The sequence below is a fragment of the Astatotilapia calliptera genome, chromosome 3 (genome assembly GCF_964374335.1).
Source record: "Astatotilapia calliptera chromosome 3, fAstCal68.1, whole genome shotgun sequence".
NCBI lineage: Eukaryota > Metazoa > Chordata > Actinopteri > Cichliformes > Cichlidae > Astatotilapia > Astatotilapia calliptera.
The window spans coordinates 13,224,726-13,241,000 of NC_137424.1; the positions used below are offsets into that span (position 1 = coordinate 13,224,726).

General features: G+C 42.0%; 1 long non-coding RNA gene and 1 pseudogene across 2 annotated transcripts in view; both read left to right on the forward strand.

Moving 5' to 3' along the window:
* LOC145425145 (NACHT, LRR and PYD domains-containing protein 12-like) overlaps positions 1–16,275 on the forward strand; it is a 363,340-nt pseudogene that overhangs the window by 92,997 nt on the left and 254,068 nt on the right. The gene's annotated exons all lie outside the window — the stretch shown is intronic.
* LOC145425198 (uncharacterized) lies at positions 8,261–15,138 on the forward strand. Its single transcript, XR_013905862.1, has 3 exons — positions 8,261–8,336; positions 14,793–14,924; positions 15,037–15,138. It is a non-coding gene; the product is annotated as an uncharacterized LOC145425198 (long non-coding RNA).

A 16,275-nucleotide genomic window follows, 5' to 3' on the forward strand; every position in this document is an offset into this window, starting at 1 on the left:
GTACCTGACAGCTGCCTCTCACTCTCAGCATGCACACAATCACTGTGCTGGCGCTGCTCTTCAGCACACGTTCTGCAGAGAGGAAACATCAGCTTATTGTGGCACTTGTAGGGCAGAACAGGATGAAATAGACCCCTTGGAGGAAGCACAGTGCACTTAACAAACCCAAAATAATTTTAAACTCTGTCAAAATGATTGGATATGATCTGAGGGTGACCTATTGGATAATGTTTCGTGCACTGAACAGTGGGGTAAAGACTTGTAAAATCATAGTATCTGATCTTTTCATCTCCACCATCATCAACCTTGTGGTACAGTTTCATCGCATTAGTCCTCCCCCCAAACAACGCGTCTCTAGGGTCCAGAGGCTCAGGCTTTTTGTATTTGTGCATAAAGTCCTTGACTGACTGATCAGTCGACTTTAATGATGACCAATCACACCCCCACATGACCACGACATTAAGACCATAATGCATTCTTAGAGCATTCACCTTCTCACAACCTGCATCATACAACTCGCCATATGACAGCTTGGCGGCAGGGTTAACATCACTCTCCGGGTAGCAGCGGAGACAACCGTGATAGAAACACCCAACAAATTCATATGCACTTCTGCTGGAAGCATCAAATCCATCCACAAAATAAGGTCCTACTTTTTGTTCGCCGCCTCTGAGAGCATGCTTGATAACAATGTTTTGTTTCGTATTGAAGCCATTCAAGAGACACGTCTGAAAATGTCTTATTCTGATCAACATACGCACCGTGATGAGTCAGTGCCAGGGTGTCTTTTGGAAGAAACAAGGTTTTGAAAATCCCCATGCAGTATGATGCCAGGGTGGCGTGTGAAAATGGATCAATCTGCGTGCACTCCATCAAGGTCTCGCAGTATATTTTACAAACCATTCTCAACACGTCGACATCATTAATGCAGTACTTACGCATTTCAGCCTGTAAATCAAATGGTTTCTAGCAGGCAGGCTTGTACCACACCATAAATTTCTCCTTTTCAAATTCAGACATTTTTTCATACCTGTAAAAAGACGGGGCAGGATAAGGTCAGCCCTTGTGTTAAATGTGTGTGGAAAGAAGCCTTTTTCAAGGTCCTCGAATCCCAAGGCAGAAGGTGTTTTGGCCAAACGCATGGGCAGAGAGCTAAATGAGTCCATCCATCTCTGATCATAGGGTTTGTCATACATTAGAACGACACGACTCCCTCTCATTGTTACACCCGGAGCAATACCCTGTTTAACGAGGTATTCCAGGAGAATATAGCTGTCAAAACCCGAAGAATTATGGGCTATAAATGTATAGCCACGGTATTTAGGCCTTCTGTAGTGGATACATGAATTAAACCTGATTATAAAAACACATCGAGGCAACGAAGACCAGCTTACACTCAATATTAATATGAATACACAACATACACGCAACAAAGACACGCTTACACTCAATATTAATATGAATACACAACATACACGCAACAAAGACACGCTTACACTCATGAATGTGAATACATGACATAAATTAGTGTTTCTGGCCGGAGAGAGAGAGAAGTGTGTTGTTTAAGCAGTGATGATAATAATGAAAATGTCTTAGTTTTGTCACTTTTAGGTGAAAAGCAGACCTGGATCAATTTCCCACATGCAGCAGTCGGAAGAAAGTTATAGTTTAACATCACTGGAAACGTTCAGGCCAAGTTTCTGGCTGAATTGTTTACAGCGTCATGTGTCACTAAACCTGACAAGCGAGCTCTCACTCCTAACTGAAGACGAGGAATGCAGCTCCAAAGAGCAATAACACGACAGTTAAAGAGAGACAGTGGAGAATGCAGGACAAAGCTGAAAGAGAACTTCCTGTTATTGGACTGTTGAAGTGGGAGAGGACAAAGGAGTGAGAGCAGTAGGTGAGAACACAGAGGGACGCTGTTATTTAATGTGGGAAATCTAAATTTGGGTTAGCAAACCTGGGGAAAAGAAAACTGACTGCTTAAGTGGGAAAATTGTGAAGGAGTCTGAAACACTGCAAAAAGAAACATACACAAAATCACACAAGCAGAAAATGTATTAACCTTACAAAGACAAGAGAGCTCATGAAGATTAGACAGCATCTTCAGCATGTGAGTCTGTTTATCATCTTGTCCAAGTTGCTTAGTGTGATGAAAAGTGATACAAAGATCATTGGACTCATAGCAAAGTAGTTAAAAATGATCCAGTTATAGCAGAGAAATGTGTAGGAAAGGCAGCTTTGAGAACATGCCCTGGTGGATCTGCAGCTCCACTGCACAGACATCGATTAAACCTGACTAATAACACACATGCAATGAAAATCAGCTTGTTATCTTTCATCAGTGTTAAAATAGTGTGAGTGTAACACACTTAAACCCTGAAGTTGAGGAATAACTCAGGGACGTTCCATGACAATAGAGTGATTCTTGTGAAAAGGAAAAAGTGATTAAAGCTTAAAGTAGTTTTTAGAATAGTGAATTAGAAGTGCTCCTGTACAGATTGATCAAAACAAGTGATTACTGTAGAAAGAAAATAAAAATAATTCAATAATGTGGTGATGTTTAAATATGCATTTCTCTTGTCACGGCAACTTCTTGAGATATGACTCAGTATGCAAATGAGTTGAATGACTGGGGACAGGAAAAGAAAAAGGAGAACTTGAGTTTCCTGTCTGACTGGATGAGTGAAGCTTGCACTGAAACACACACTGTGACTGTGTGAGAAGAAAGGCTTGGTAACAGACAGGATAATTAAATAAAGTGGTCAGGTCTGTGACTAAGTGCAGTCGTCCAGATTTGGAAAAGAAATTTAGAATTTAGTGATGATAGATGGTTATAACGTCTTTAGAAAGGGCTTAATGAGAATATCAGTGGTCTGCAAAAGTGTGCAGCTTTTAACAAGATTTTCTGTGTATTGAGCAGGTGAGACTATGTCAGTTGACCTCAGACTGTCAGGACGCTGAAGAACTTGAGGCAAAACGTTTCTGTGATTAAGATTTTTGGGGTTGTTGTTTTAGTGATGGGTTGATTCTGTCGGTTAGGTTTGGGTTGTTTTCTTATTTTAATAGAGGGAGTTTTATTAAACATGGACATGGTTAGAACTGGGCCCTTTAAAGTTGTAACAGTGCACTTGGAGAAAACCTGTCAGGTGATGATGTTTTGTGCTCTGATGAGCTAATAATCAGCTCTCGTTTTCTCAGTTTTGTTCTAAGCAGGCCTGAAAGTTTCGGGAGAACAAATATAAGGGGGGCTTTTCCAGATTACAACTGGCTGAGGAAAAGCTGACCTGTGGGGACCTGATCAGGTTGTAAGTCCCTGTCTAAAATGATTGCAGCGAGTCAATCCAGTCCAAGAGCATAAAGAACTCTTTCCCTAAAAAACAAAAAACAAAACAAAATAAAACAAATGAATGAGCTCACGTTGCTGAGGGTGGAGAATCTGATTATTTGCGCAGGAATCTCCACTATCAGCAATATCTGGTGTGAATGTGTGTGACTGGACTGTGACTGGACTGACGATGTGGACTAAAGGTTGGACTGACTGGACACTGAGATAAAGACTGGACCAAGAGTAGGATGAATAAATGCTGACAAACAATTCACCACGCTGGCAAGAGAAAGGGGATGCTTTGCTTTGCTTTGCTTTTGCCATGAGCAGGAGGAGCGCAAGTCTTAATTCTGGGGCTGCTGATTTTGGGTTGCTGATGTTTGCTTTGAGAAAATTCTGTTTTATTGACTGGGTGTAGATTATGGTAGTACATTATATAGTGGGGGAAATACCAAATGCTAAAGGGGAGAAAATGTTGGATGTTACTCATGTTACTATTAACAAAAGCAGGCCACTGTAGAAGTCAATTAAGTTTGATAGAGGAAAATAATTACAAAGACTTGTCCAAGTGACCAAGGTTTTTTCCCTTTTAAACAGTAAATTATTAAAAGAGCTGGTACTGGAGGGAGACAGGAGCAAAGTAACGAAAGCATATATATTTCGGGTAAGTCTGATAAAGTAAAATAAAATGTACCATTACATTAAGAGGAGCAGGAAACAAATGGGAGACCAGTCCTGACGGTGGATTACACTAGGACTGAGGACCTGATTGAGCATGTCACCGGCTTCAGTGACAGTAACCTCTGGCTGGACTGGGTGGCTCAAAATGCTAAAGAACAACATGTATCTGATTGTGTTGCCTGTGCTTCAGCTAGACCACGTTTGTTCACGGAGCCCGCACCACTGTATCCAGAGGACAAGTGGGGCTATGACTGCATGTTACGGATGACTAGAGAAGCGGTGAGCACTGGCAACTGGACTATCTTGTCCAGCTCATTTCCCCTAATTCACAAGCAAACACAAGTAGGACCATTCATGCCCAAACGAAACAACTACACATGCTTTAAATTCTCAACGGATACGGTAAAGTACAAGTTGGGAGAGATTGACCCAAGTTGGTGCTCTGTCACACTCACAGGGAGAACCACAAACAATGTAAGCCAAACAAACACTTTAATTGGACCATGGGCAAGAAGTGGGCTCTATTATTATTGTGGACGTAACACCCTTTTGGTTCGTGCCCATATGGGAAGTGAAGGGACTTGCGCAATGGTGCGACTTGGAGCTCCACTCATGCTAATCGGGAACAAAGTAAAAGCCATACGACAATGCAACACACGCACATTGGCGGCCAGACGTAAGAGACACATTTTGGCAAAGAGAGGGACACAGGGGATACATGCTTATGACCCTAGAATGAACTCGCCTACCTGGACTGACTCAATAGGAGTGCCCAGGGGAGTTCCAGATGAGTATATGTCACACAGTGGAAATTTGTGTTTTTATGTTTTATCAATCTGTGTATTGATACATAGTGTTGATTTTATTTGCATGATTATATTGTGATATTTATATTGCATGTTTGTTTATTTATATTTATACTGCATGGTTTTATCCTCATATTTATATTTGTGTTAATGTTGTACCATGTTCCTTTAACCCACTGTGGACTAAACAGATAATTGTAGGCACCTGTGAGGTGGGGGCGTTCCCCAAGGTGGCCTATCAGCCACCAGGTTGACCTGTTAAAGGGGATGGTGAGCGCAGAGACAAAAGGAGAGAGGAGTGACGCACGAAGGGTGAGGAGGCGAAAAAGGAACGCGTGCAACCCCGCACGTGTGTGGAACGAACTGCTACCTGACTGTGGGGCGCCGCGAGTTGTTCGGCGATCCAGTCCTAACGGCAGGAACGGCAACAGTGGGTGGCGATGGCTGCAATGCACGACAGGGCAGGGATGCCCCTCTGCCTGCATCTGACGGTGAGACGAGGGAGGCCGTGTTCAGGTGTGGAGTGGGGCGGGACCTTGCGGCGACGCGCTGTCAGGAGACAGGTCTGCGATAGGAGCCCCCTCCATGGTCTGTTGCTGACGAGTTTTACCATACTGGAAGAGAAGTTCCTCTCCTGTCTCTTTCATATAAGGACCATTCGCCCATGTGTGGCTGGACTGTGGGATTATGGGACTATGGGAGAGTAATTTTAGTATATGGAAAACATGTTTTAGCCTTGTTTTAATGGTGTATAGTTATTTCTGCCGGCAGGGTTTTTAGCGGGTTGCAACACTATTTTTTAATGTATACGGGGAATTTGATCTTGTATTTGTGACTCTGGCTGTGTTTTTTTTTTATCCTGGAAATAAATGGTGTTGGAAGCCAGCTTAGTTTCTGTGCCCTGAGTTCTGACCCACCCACTCCCCTTTTTCACTTGTATGTATACCAGACGAGGTGGTGGTGAAGATTTAGGTCCACCAGTCTTAGCGGCTACATATAAACTAGTGGACCAACTAGCTTCAGGATTTGAAAGTATGTTCATATGGATAACTCCAAATAAGAATGTTGATAAACTACGTCCATTATAATGTGCTGAGACTCTCTAACCTGACCAGAGATGCCATGGAGGGGTTCACAGAACAGTTGTGTCCGACCTCACTGATGGGAGTGCAAAATCGAATGGCCCTAGACATGTTGTTGGTGGAGAAAGGGGGTGTGTGTGCCATGTTTGGAGCAGTGTGTTGTACCTTTATCCCCAACAACACTGCTCCAGATGGCTCAGTAACCCGAGCTCTGGAGGGGCTGAAAACTCTGTCTAAAACCATGCATGAGCACTCGGGAATTGACAATCCGCTGGACAGCTGGATGACCTCAGTGTTTGGGAAATGGAAGGGGTTTTTCATGTCTGCAATGTTTTCTACTGCCACTTTTTAGCGATACTGGTCACCTGCGGTTGTTGTCTCATTCTTTGCGCCACAGGACTGCTGGAAAAGGTAATAACGAGGGCAGTGGACCCCGGAACGGTGGTTCTGGTGGCCATGATGCCATTGATGGACTTAGAAGCGGCCGAATGGGCCGAGGAGTGACACAACACGAAGTGTAGTGACCTTTCTTTTTGAAAGGTCAAGAGAGGGAATGTGGGAATAAAGAAAATACTTTACTGGTACAATATAGCCTTCATCATTAACACTGCATTAAAATGTTTATTAAAGCTACTGGCATTAGACTAAAACTTTTATTAAAGGTGCAGCTATAATCATTGTATACACACATTGCATATTGTGCTCATGAAAGAGTTGATGCTCAGTCTATTCAAGGTCTTAAGCTTCGTTGGGCGCGATGTCCCGATGATCTATTGTGTACGTGACTTGGAGCAGCAGAAGGTTAAACCGCATACACGCTTACAAACACAAATGATTTAAACATAGGCCAGGCCGAGGGCCTGGAATTCATTTAGCTTCTAACTGCATTTGAGCTGCCTAGTAACAAGTGACAGAAGAAGAGTCAAGAAATTGTAAGTCCCCAGGAATCATCTGGAAGGTGAAACAAATTGCCATGTATGGAAGAATGTGACAGAAAGAGGAACGTCTCTGTCTGTTTTTATGCTGATATGGTGATGGTGTATATCTGACCCTGGGTGTGTTTAATAAAATTAAAAGTGTTGCTCACACACATAAAGAACATTGAGATCAAGTAAATTAAGATTAAGTAAAGATTAAGTAAAGTTAATATAAAGGATAGAGCCCAGAACATGATATTTTGAACCAACTTTGAATAATTAAGGGAACAATAGATGCACACAGTAGATTAATGAGGTGCAACAGAGAGAGGCGTTTTGTTTTCTATCCTTTACAGGAGAAGATTTCAGGACCGCAGCGACTACAGGGGTGGAAAGAATCCTGGAAGCCCCAGACCGAAAGGAACCAACCAGAGGGGAACCCGAAAAGAAGCACAGAGCACAGAGAACCATAGTTCCAGAAAATGTGTTGTTTAGGAAATTAAAAGCTCGTTAGACACAGGTTAAATGTGAGCATAAAAGTAATGAAGAGTAATGAGAGGGACTTTAGGAATAGTTGCAGGATTTCTATGTTATGTAAATTGCCCAAACACAGTATTCAGGCCGGATATGCTCTACACGTTAAAGGGGGCAAAGAAACCAGGACTAAGTTTTGAAGATGAAACGGGTTAACTCTATAGAGGATGTTTCCAAAGATTGACAAAATAATCTAGGGCCTTTTACCAGAAAAGCTGATTGTATCTGTTTGGAGTTTACAGTGAGCACTGAGGGAAGTCAGAAGTGGGTTTAAACTGGGATTCTGGGTAAAAAAGGGGGTGTAGGAAGTAGATTTAGGACATTTCACATTTCACAGGTGTTGTCTTAGAGCTTGATTTATTTGTTGTGGATAGAAGTAATTATGACGGAATAATAAGGAAACATTGAAAACATACAACCCATTGAGGAGACAGATAGGGTTGGGCAATTGAAAGGTTTCATTTTGTTTAGCATAATCTCTTTTGTTATATTTTAGCCTTTTAACATGCAGGTAAACTTAATGGGATAAATCAGGAATTATGTCGTGTTTCATAGGAAACACAAAAAGCGGGAGAACTGTCATGTAATTAATATATTCTTAGTGCTTATTTTCTAATTATATTGTTTTATGTACTTTAATAATGAAGGTTTGTAAAGCAAGGCCACTTTTGACTCATAAACTAAGTGCTCAGCCAGACTGAAAAACAGGAAGTTAGTGTTGAAATATACAGACTGAGAGACCTCTTCCCTCTGACCCCTCCCCAAACCCTCCTACCCACCTCGACATACAAACTCTGTGTGGCTTCGTGTTCTGTTGATGTTTACCTGATCGAAATAACTTGAACACAAACACAAAGAGGAAGACCGCGTCAGAAGGAAAACACTACAAGTCCCAGCATCCTCTGTGTTTAGGGAGCAGCAGTGAAAGTGAAAGTATTGAGCCTCCGTTCAGAGCAGCAGGAGGAGGAAGGTGGAGCTGAGGCAGGTGAGTGTTTACATGAATATGTTTCTTCTTATGACATAAAATAATTCCACGCTGTTCGTGTCTGTGGGTGAAATGTGAGGCCGGTCGGCTCCTCTGAGCGCTGGTTTCCTGTAAGTAGAGAGGAAGTGAGTTTAGCTGAGCCTCCGTTTAGTGTGAGAGAGCAGGAGGAGAGTGAGAGCTGTGCTGAGGCAGGGTGAGTGTTAACACCGCTCTGACATTACTGTGTCTCTGTGGCGGGAACAACAGGCTCCGTCAGTGGAGGCAAAAATAATCAGACTTTGGTTTTTCAAAGGAAACAACTTTATGTCGGAAGTTCCCGCACGCTCGTTGGATAACGATGTGTCAATCTCGAGCTATTAGCCAATGAGCGTGCGGATTCACAGAAAGCCCCGCCTTTATCACGGGACTTTAAAAACTACAATGGCGACAGAAACTCCGTGAGTGGAGTTCAGGGTGACGTTATGAAACTGTGACGTTTGAGCCACTTCCTGTTCTCAGTCCCAGCGTCCTGATCACCGAGGTTTCTGTTGCTCTGATATCTGATATTGATTATATTGGTAAACAGGCTGTAGCATAAACATCAAACACAGCTGAAGCAGTTTTTGGATGGTTGGCTTCAAATGATCCGTCGGTTCGAAAAGTAAAAACAATTTAAAAATAGGTGAAGCTGATGCAGGGTGAGTGTTAACACCAGGACTTTAGAGGGAAGAAGAGTCACAGCATGTTGTTGACGCGTTGTTGTTCAATCGGGGGAGGCTCTCCGTTGAGGAGAAAAGCTTGAATTTGTTTGTATACGGATTATCCATTGTTTATTATTGCTCACCACAAACTATCTGATTGAATAGTTTTCATATCAGATAGAGAAATAAAATGCGTCGCAAAATGTAAAAGCAAAATTTCCCCGCCTGGGCTGCCTTGCGCCTGATTGTTCTGTAAATAGTTTGAAATGGTTACATAAAAAGCGTCTGAGCCTTGGCTGCATTTTTAGGTAAATATAACTTTGTTGTCTGCAAAACGTTTGTGTATTTTAAAAAATGTACAATTTCTGTTTGCATTTCAAGTTATGAAAATGATTTGTTAAACATGCTTGTGGTTTTTACGTTTTATGGGTGGCTGTAGCTCAGGTGGCAGAGCAGGTCAGCCACTAATCAGAAGGTCGGTGGTTTGATCCCTGGCTGCATGCCAAATATCCTTGGGCAAGATACTAACCCCGTGTTTGCCTACTGGTGGTGGTCAGAGGGCCCGGTGGCGCCTGTGTCCGGCAGCCTCGCCTCTGTCAGTGCGCCCCAGGGCAGCTGTGGCTACAATGTAGCTTGCTGTCGCCAGTGTGTGAATGTTTGTCTGCATGGGTGAATGACTGAATGTAGTGTAAAGCGCTTTGGGGTCCTATGGACCAGAAAAGCACTATACAAATGCAGGCCATTTACCATTTTACAGTCAAAAATATCACTTTCTACTTGTATTTTAAATTTTGTCTGAATTTAGATAAATTGTGCTGATACAGTTTGTCAAAATGAGAAAATAACAGATTGGCAAGATAAACAGTTTTTAAATGTGAAATACAGAGGCCACATCAAAAGTAGTCAAAAACGGCCAATTACACCCTGGACACCAGCTTTCTGGAGTATTTGAAATAACGGTAATATGAGTGATCCATATGGTCACAAAGAATAGCCACTTGTTTCTGTGCTACCAAAGTTCCCCGGCTTTCATTCAAAATGTGTTTATCGTCAGCACCTACACATTAAACTACTTAAACATTATAAATGTCTTCAAGCTCACACTGAGGCCTGTGGGGCACAATCAGCCACTGAGACAGTTCACACATTTATATGTGTTTGTATATGAATATTTCATACTTTAAGACTGCCTGTTTATTTAAGGGAGATGAACAAAATACACTGGAATTGTACAAAATAATATCACAGATGACAAATTCAATAGATTTCAAGTAGATGCTTGTGCATTCTTAAAGTCTTATATGTTGAACTGAACTATTTGATCTGTTCAAAGCCTCCCAGTCAGTGCTGCTCTCCATGCCTGTCTGACTGTACATGTTATTAGCACAAACACTTTAAAGGTGATCCTTTAGGACTTCAGCAATAATACAGACAGCAATGTAGTTAGCAATAAAACAGTTTTATTGGGAATTAACTTAAAAAAACAAAAACAAATATCTGTCTCCTAATTCTTGTCACACAGGAAAGAAGCATCAATATCTGATGAGCAGACTTCTTTCTTTTTTTGTTTTTTTGTTCACATTTTCACATCTTAATTTTTAAGTGAAATGGGCATTTAGAGTTTATACACTATGTATATAAGGTAGTACAGTACAGTGGAACCCCGACTTACAAAATGAATTCATTCCCGAGGGTCTTTCGTAATTGAGTTGCGCGTTTTAAGTGAGGCGATGCTGAACGATAGGCTATAGGCTAATTGCTAACTAGAACAACAATTCGTCGTTCAAGTCGAACAGCGAAGCGCAAGTGCGGAAACCAAGGGGTTGTCACATGATTCGGAAGGCATTGTGGGCGTTGTAGGCTCAGCCAATCGAAGCTTTCGTTACTCGGGCATTTTGCCATAACACGGGCAGAAATATTGCCATTCAGTGCCTGAATTTTTCGTGAAATGGGGCATTCGTAAGTCGGGGTTCCACTGTATTTTTGTGTGGTGCGTTTTTCTATTTGTTAGCAAAAGTTGAACAAAGGTATTTAAGTTCACGTAGGATAATTTGTTTTCATTTTCACATGGTCTTACTGAGGTAATGCGAATTGAAACATGCATTCTTTTTTTGGGGGGGGGGGGGGGGGCTGATGTGCTGGAAAAGCTTGAAAAGGGACCTTGAAAGTGCTTAAAAAGTGCTTGAATTTGACTCTGAAAAAGGCGTATAAACCCTGCTCACGGCAAAGCGTGGGACAGACCCGCTCGCCTCGCAAGCAATTGAGCTGTTATTACCACCGACAAAGCGCATGTCCCGGTACACAGCTGCCATAACCCCCGCTGTACACTGACTTCATTTACTGAGGTTTTATTTCCTGATGTTCGTATGTGTCATACGTGTTCCAGTCGCCAATTCTGAATTATAACTAACATTAAAAACATGTTTAAGGAGGAGAGAGAGCAAAAAAATTCGATTAACAGCTGATGTTTGGGTTTCTGTTCAATAATCAGCGTGACCTGATAAACGCATAAAAGAAACAACGTTGGTGTTTCCGTCATGTAGTAACTGTTAGGTTTCACTGTACAAAGGTGGTTCGACACTATGAAACACACACAGACTTCATGACGTTCGCCTCATATTTTATTGTGAATATTAATCATGAGGGTAAACGGCCCTGTACACCACGGAGCGAGGTCAGCATGTTCACCATATCTTCAGCTCTGAGTTAACCCATCAAACTAATCTAACGCTCATCTACGAATAACTCACGGCTCATATCAATATTATTTTACAGAAAATCATCCTTATTGCTGCAACTATTCCAGAGACATGAAAATCTACAGCATAAAGAACACAAAAATATATAGCAGTCTAACGCAACACTTTAACAGAGATGAATGCATCAGTTTGTCACAGATCAAAGTGGAATGAATGTGATTGGTTGAACTGGTGTTCGTGATCTGTGTTTTCTGCATTTTCATCAGCGTAAGAGACTCAGCAGCAGATTATGACAGTTATACTGTCATGGTTGGCTGTGTGGCAGGCGGGCAAGCAGGAGTGGTGGATCCAAAATGCAGGACTCAGACACAGAAGTTCAACTTAAAGCGCAGCTTTATTGCTGGAAAACCTCTTACTAACTAAACTCACCAAAAGACAAACAAAAACGCTGGTGGACTAAAACACTGAAGCAGAAATACTGAGCTGGAGCTGGAAACAAAACACTGGTAACACGGAGGCAAAACACACACAGCTAGTTGAGGGTACGACGCAACACTGACACAGAGAAACACAGGGTCTAAATACACTGGGAAGTAACGAGGAGAATGAGACACAGAAGGAGAGCACAGCTGGGGGAAATGAGAACTGACGAGACAAGCAAAGCAGGACACATTCACATAAGTCACGGACCTTCAAAGTAAAACAGGAAGGATCACACAGAGACGCGAACTTAACACAGTGGAGACAGCAACTAAGAAACACAGACATAAACCATAAGGCAGAGGACTCTAAGAACCGAGAGACACAGAGGGGAACTCAAACATGCAGACACAGACTTACACAGAACAGAGGGGGCATAGAGAAACATGAAGGGCAAGGGATTGAAACTAGAAACCATAGAAACTCACATCAAGTACAATAATACAAAACCCACAAAGAACTAAAACGCTGGGTCAGGAGACCCAGGACCCTGACAGTTACATTTGATGAATCACCAAATTAATAAACGCAAGATACAATCAAACCTGTTCCGACAGTTTGAGTTTGTGTTCCCTCAGCTGCAGACTCGCTGCTTTTTAAATGTTTGAGAGTGAAGATGAGATAGAGAATCAGCAGCAAAGAGAACAGAGAAAATCAAAATCAGAGTTTTTCTCTGAATTAAAAGGAAACAACAATATATTCTACATGGTGAAGCTGATGGTTTCTGGTGTTTGGGTCTGTTTTTCTGTATTCATGCAGATAAAGTGTAAACTCAGATGAATTATACCATCAAATGTTAAAGGAAAATATCAGGATGAGTGTCTGTGAGCTGAGAAGGACGTGAAGCGAGCAGTTTATCCCAGAGCTGAAGCTGCTCTGTGTGCAGAGATGAGCTCAGATTCCTGCTGTGATTGATCAACAGTCACAGAAATGTAGACTTGTAGTTATTACTGCAGTATGGTCACAGCAGATACTGATAAACATGTATTATGAGGATGGATGATCAAGTTTCTCACTCTCTCCTTTAAATCTCAGTTTTTTTCTTCTTCACAGTTTATCTGTTAATTTATTAATGAATAACACTGAAAGAGTTTCTGTTATATTTCCCCTTGAACATCAGCTTATTAGGGCGGCATTAGGAAATAGCCCCCCTCCAAAGAATGAATAAATGAATGATGATAATAATAAAATGATTGAAAAGCAGAGCTCAGAGTGGTAGAATGGTCAAACATGGATCCACGGGTGGTTCAACTGCAGTTGGTGACGTGACTAAAGCAAATCTTTCAAATAATCCCGCCATCAACGGGATGTTGTCTCCTTTACTACGGTTACTTTACTTGGTCACCGTGTGAATTTCTTTGAAATGAACCAAATTCTTTTATTTGTTGGTTGTTGCATATTTAACCTCTACAGTCAGGAAAGGAGGAGATGAGGCCTCAACAATGTTGGGTTGTAGCTGTGCTTCAGGTTAGAGTGAGTGTCCATGGAATAAATGTAAGTCAGTGAACTGGAAACATGACTGTGTTCAAACTTTGTTTTCCTTTTTATAATGAGTCTAATCAAAGGTGGACAGAAGTATCTCCACTGTGACTTTTCTGTGTCACCATCAGAGCTTCTGCACAGTGTTTCTGGGGCAGATAACATTGCAGCATTATGGAGACATTATGGAGACAAAAAGAAAAGCGTCTGGATTTCTTTAAGTTAAACTTAAAGAAATCCAGACGCTTTTCTTGGACTGTTGGTTTCAGTGTTGAGTCTCATTCACACACTCCCTCAGACTCTTCACACACACTGATTTGCTGACATAAACACACTCCTGTGTGCTTTCTTGGCTTCACACACACACTGAGGACCATCTACAGACTGTGAGCTCCGTCTTCTTTGTCTTTGGAGCCGAACTCTGACAAAGTTAGGAACAAAACTTTCTCCAGCGTGTGAACTTTCCTCCTAGACTCAGTCTGAGCAGTCAGACCACATATTTCTAAAGCAGCACATGCAGGTGTGGCTCACACACACACAGGTGAAGGAAACAGCTGCAGTATTAAAAACTGCTTCACTGTCTACAAATACATGAACTGAATGTTTCTTTCAGGCTGTAAAAACCTTATTTATCCTCCATTACAGTCCTGCATTCAGAGCATTACTTCTGTTATATTAGTACATGTATTTTATTCTGAGGAACACATGAAACTCTGAGCTGGATTGAATCCATTGAATCAGAGTCCAGGACTCAGACTAAACACACTGAATGTGTCCTGAGCTCGGCCGCTGTTCCACAGTAACTGCTGTCAGAGTCACTGTTACTGAGTTAGCTTAGCTAGCAGAGCAGCTAGCAGTTAGAGTATGAACTCTGTAAGCAGTCAGCTCGGTCCTGGACATGGTTACTGACATAAAGCTGCTCTCTGTAGCCATGTTTGACCTACTGCTTTGTAGGACTACAGTAATGGAGGATTTGGAGGCTGAACTGGGCTCTGTGACACTTTTTGTAGTGAACTGATGAAAGCTGCGTCTCAGATGGATGTTAGTCCAACACATCAGACACGACCTCTGCAGCTCTCAGTTGATGTGCACATGAATGATTTGTGTTTCCTCTGCAGGTGAAGGTAGAAAGTGTGTGTGAGCTGATGTGAATTGAGCAGCATGGATCAGTGTGAGGACAGAGAGGAGGGAGTCCCTCCCTCTAAAAGCACTCTGTGTGGGGAACATGAGAGCCAGACCAAAGCTCAGAGGTGAGATGACCATCTCTAACTGTCCATGACTCTTCTCCATGTCACAGCTCAGCACTCACATCACTGCTCCATCATTATTCACACTCATACCTCTGTGTGTGTTGTTTTAAAGCCCAGAGCTGTGGGGCGTACCAGGCTCAGCTGGACATAACCCTGAAACTAATCCAGAACCTGGACCTGAACCCAGCTGTGTTTCCTTGAAGAGCAACGAGTCGAAGGATATCAGTGCAAACTTTAACAAAAGACTGTTATGTGACAAAGAGTAAGTACAATCTTTTTATGAGATTGTTCATCATGTCTTTAATTTAATATTTCCAGTTTTTCCTTCCTATCTCATGAAGCTGTGACATTTATTGTTTTTCTTTTAGGATCAATAAGAGGCCAGAATCTCCTGGACCTGAACCCAGCTGTGTTTCCTTAAAGAGCAACGTGTCGAAGGGTATTGTTGCTGACTTTAAAGGCTGTTCTTCTGCTGCTGAGAGGTAATGTGTGTCCAGATGTTGTTCCTGACTCTGTATTTCTGAATAAATCCTCATGTTTAATATCAGCTCAGCTCTTTTTCACACATTTCTATGTTGGTATGTGAAGCGGTGTGTGTTGGAGTGTTTCCACAAACACAGCAGTCAGAGTGGAAAGAGTGGATGTTGTAGGAGGTGTTTGTGTAGTGAAGAGGCTGAGTGTCTGTAGGACTCCAGCTGCTCCAGCAGGTGTCTCCTTTGTGCTTTGCTTCAAACACAGTGTAGGGAGGAGCTTCCACTCAGGTGTTTCAGGTGTTGCTGGATGGAGGAGGACAAATAGTTTTTCCCTTCAGTGACACTTCAGCAGCTCAATGTTCTGGGAGATGTTTGTCTTTATGAAGGTTTATGGATTCTTGTTCTTACTTTGGTTAAACTGAGCAATACATTTTCCATCTAACATTTAAAGTAAATTTCCAGGTGAATAAAAGATCTGCAGCTGCAGCCTCTGTGATGTTTCACAGTCTGAAAGTAACAAATTCAACCAGAGTTCAAACAAAGGCTTAATATACGTGTGTGTTTGATATAATGCCAACAAGTACAAATAGGTGTTCTTACAGGTCTTAATCACAGAGGTCTGATAAGTCTGGTGACTTTCACACTCAGCAATTTTGCTGCCTTTTATTTTATATTGGCCTTTTTAAAGCCCTTCAAAGTCTCCCACATTCATACAGAGCTTTTAACACCAAACTCCTTTACAGTCCTTCTCCTCTCACACACGATCACACGACTGATTTGTCTGCAGCAGCTGTGTTACTGCTAGTATTTTATTATGTGTGTAATCTCCTCATATTGTTCCTGTGGTTTAGTTTGACTTCCTTCTGCAAACTCAGCTG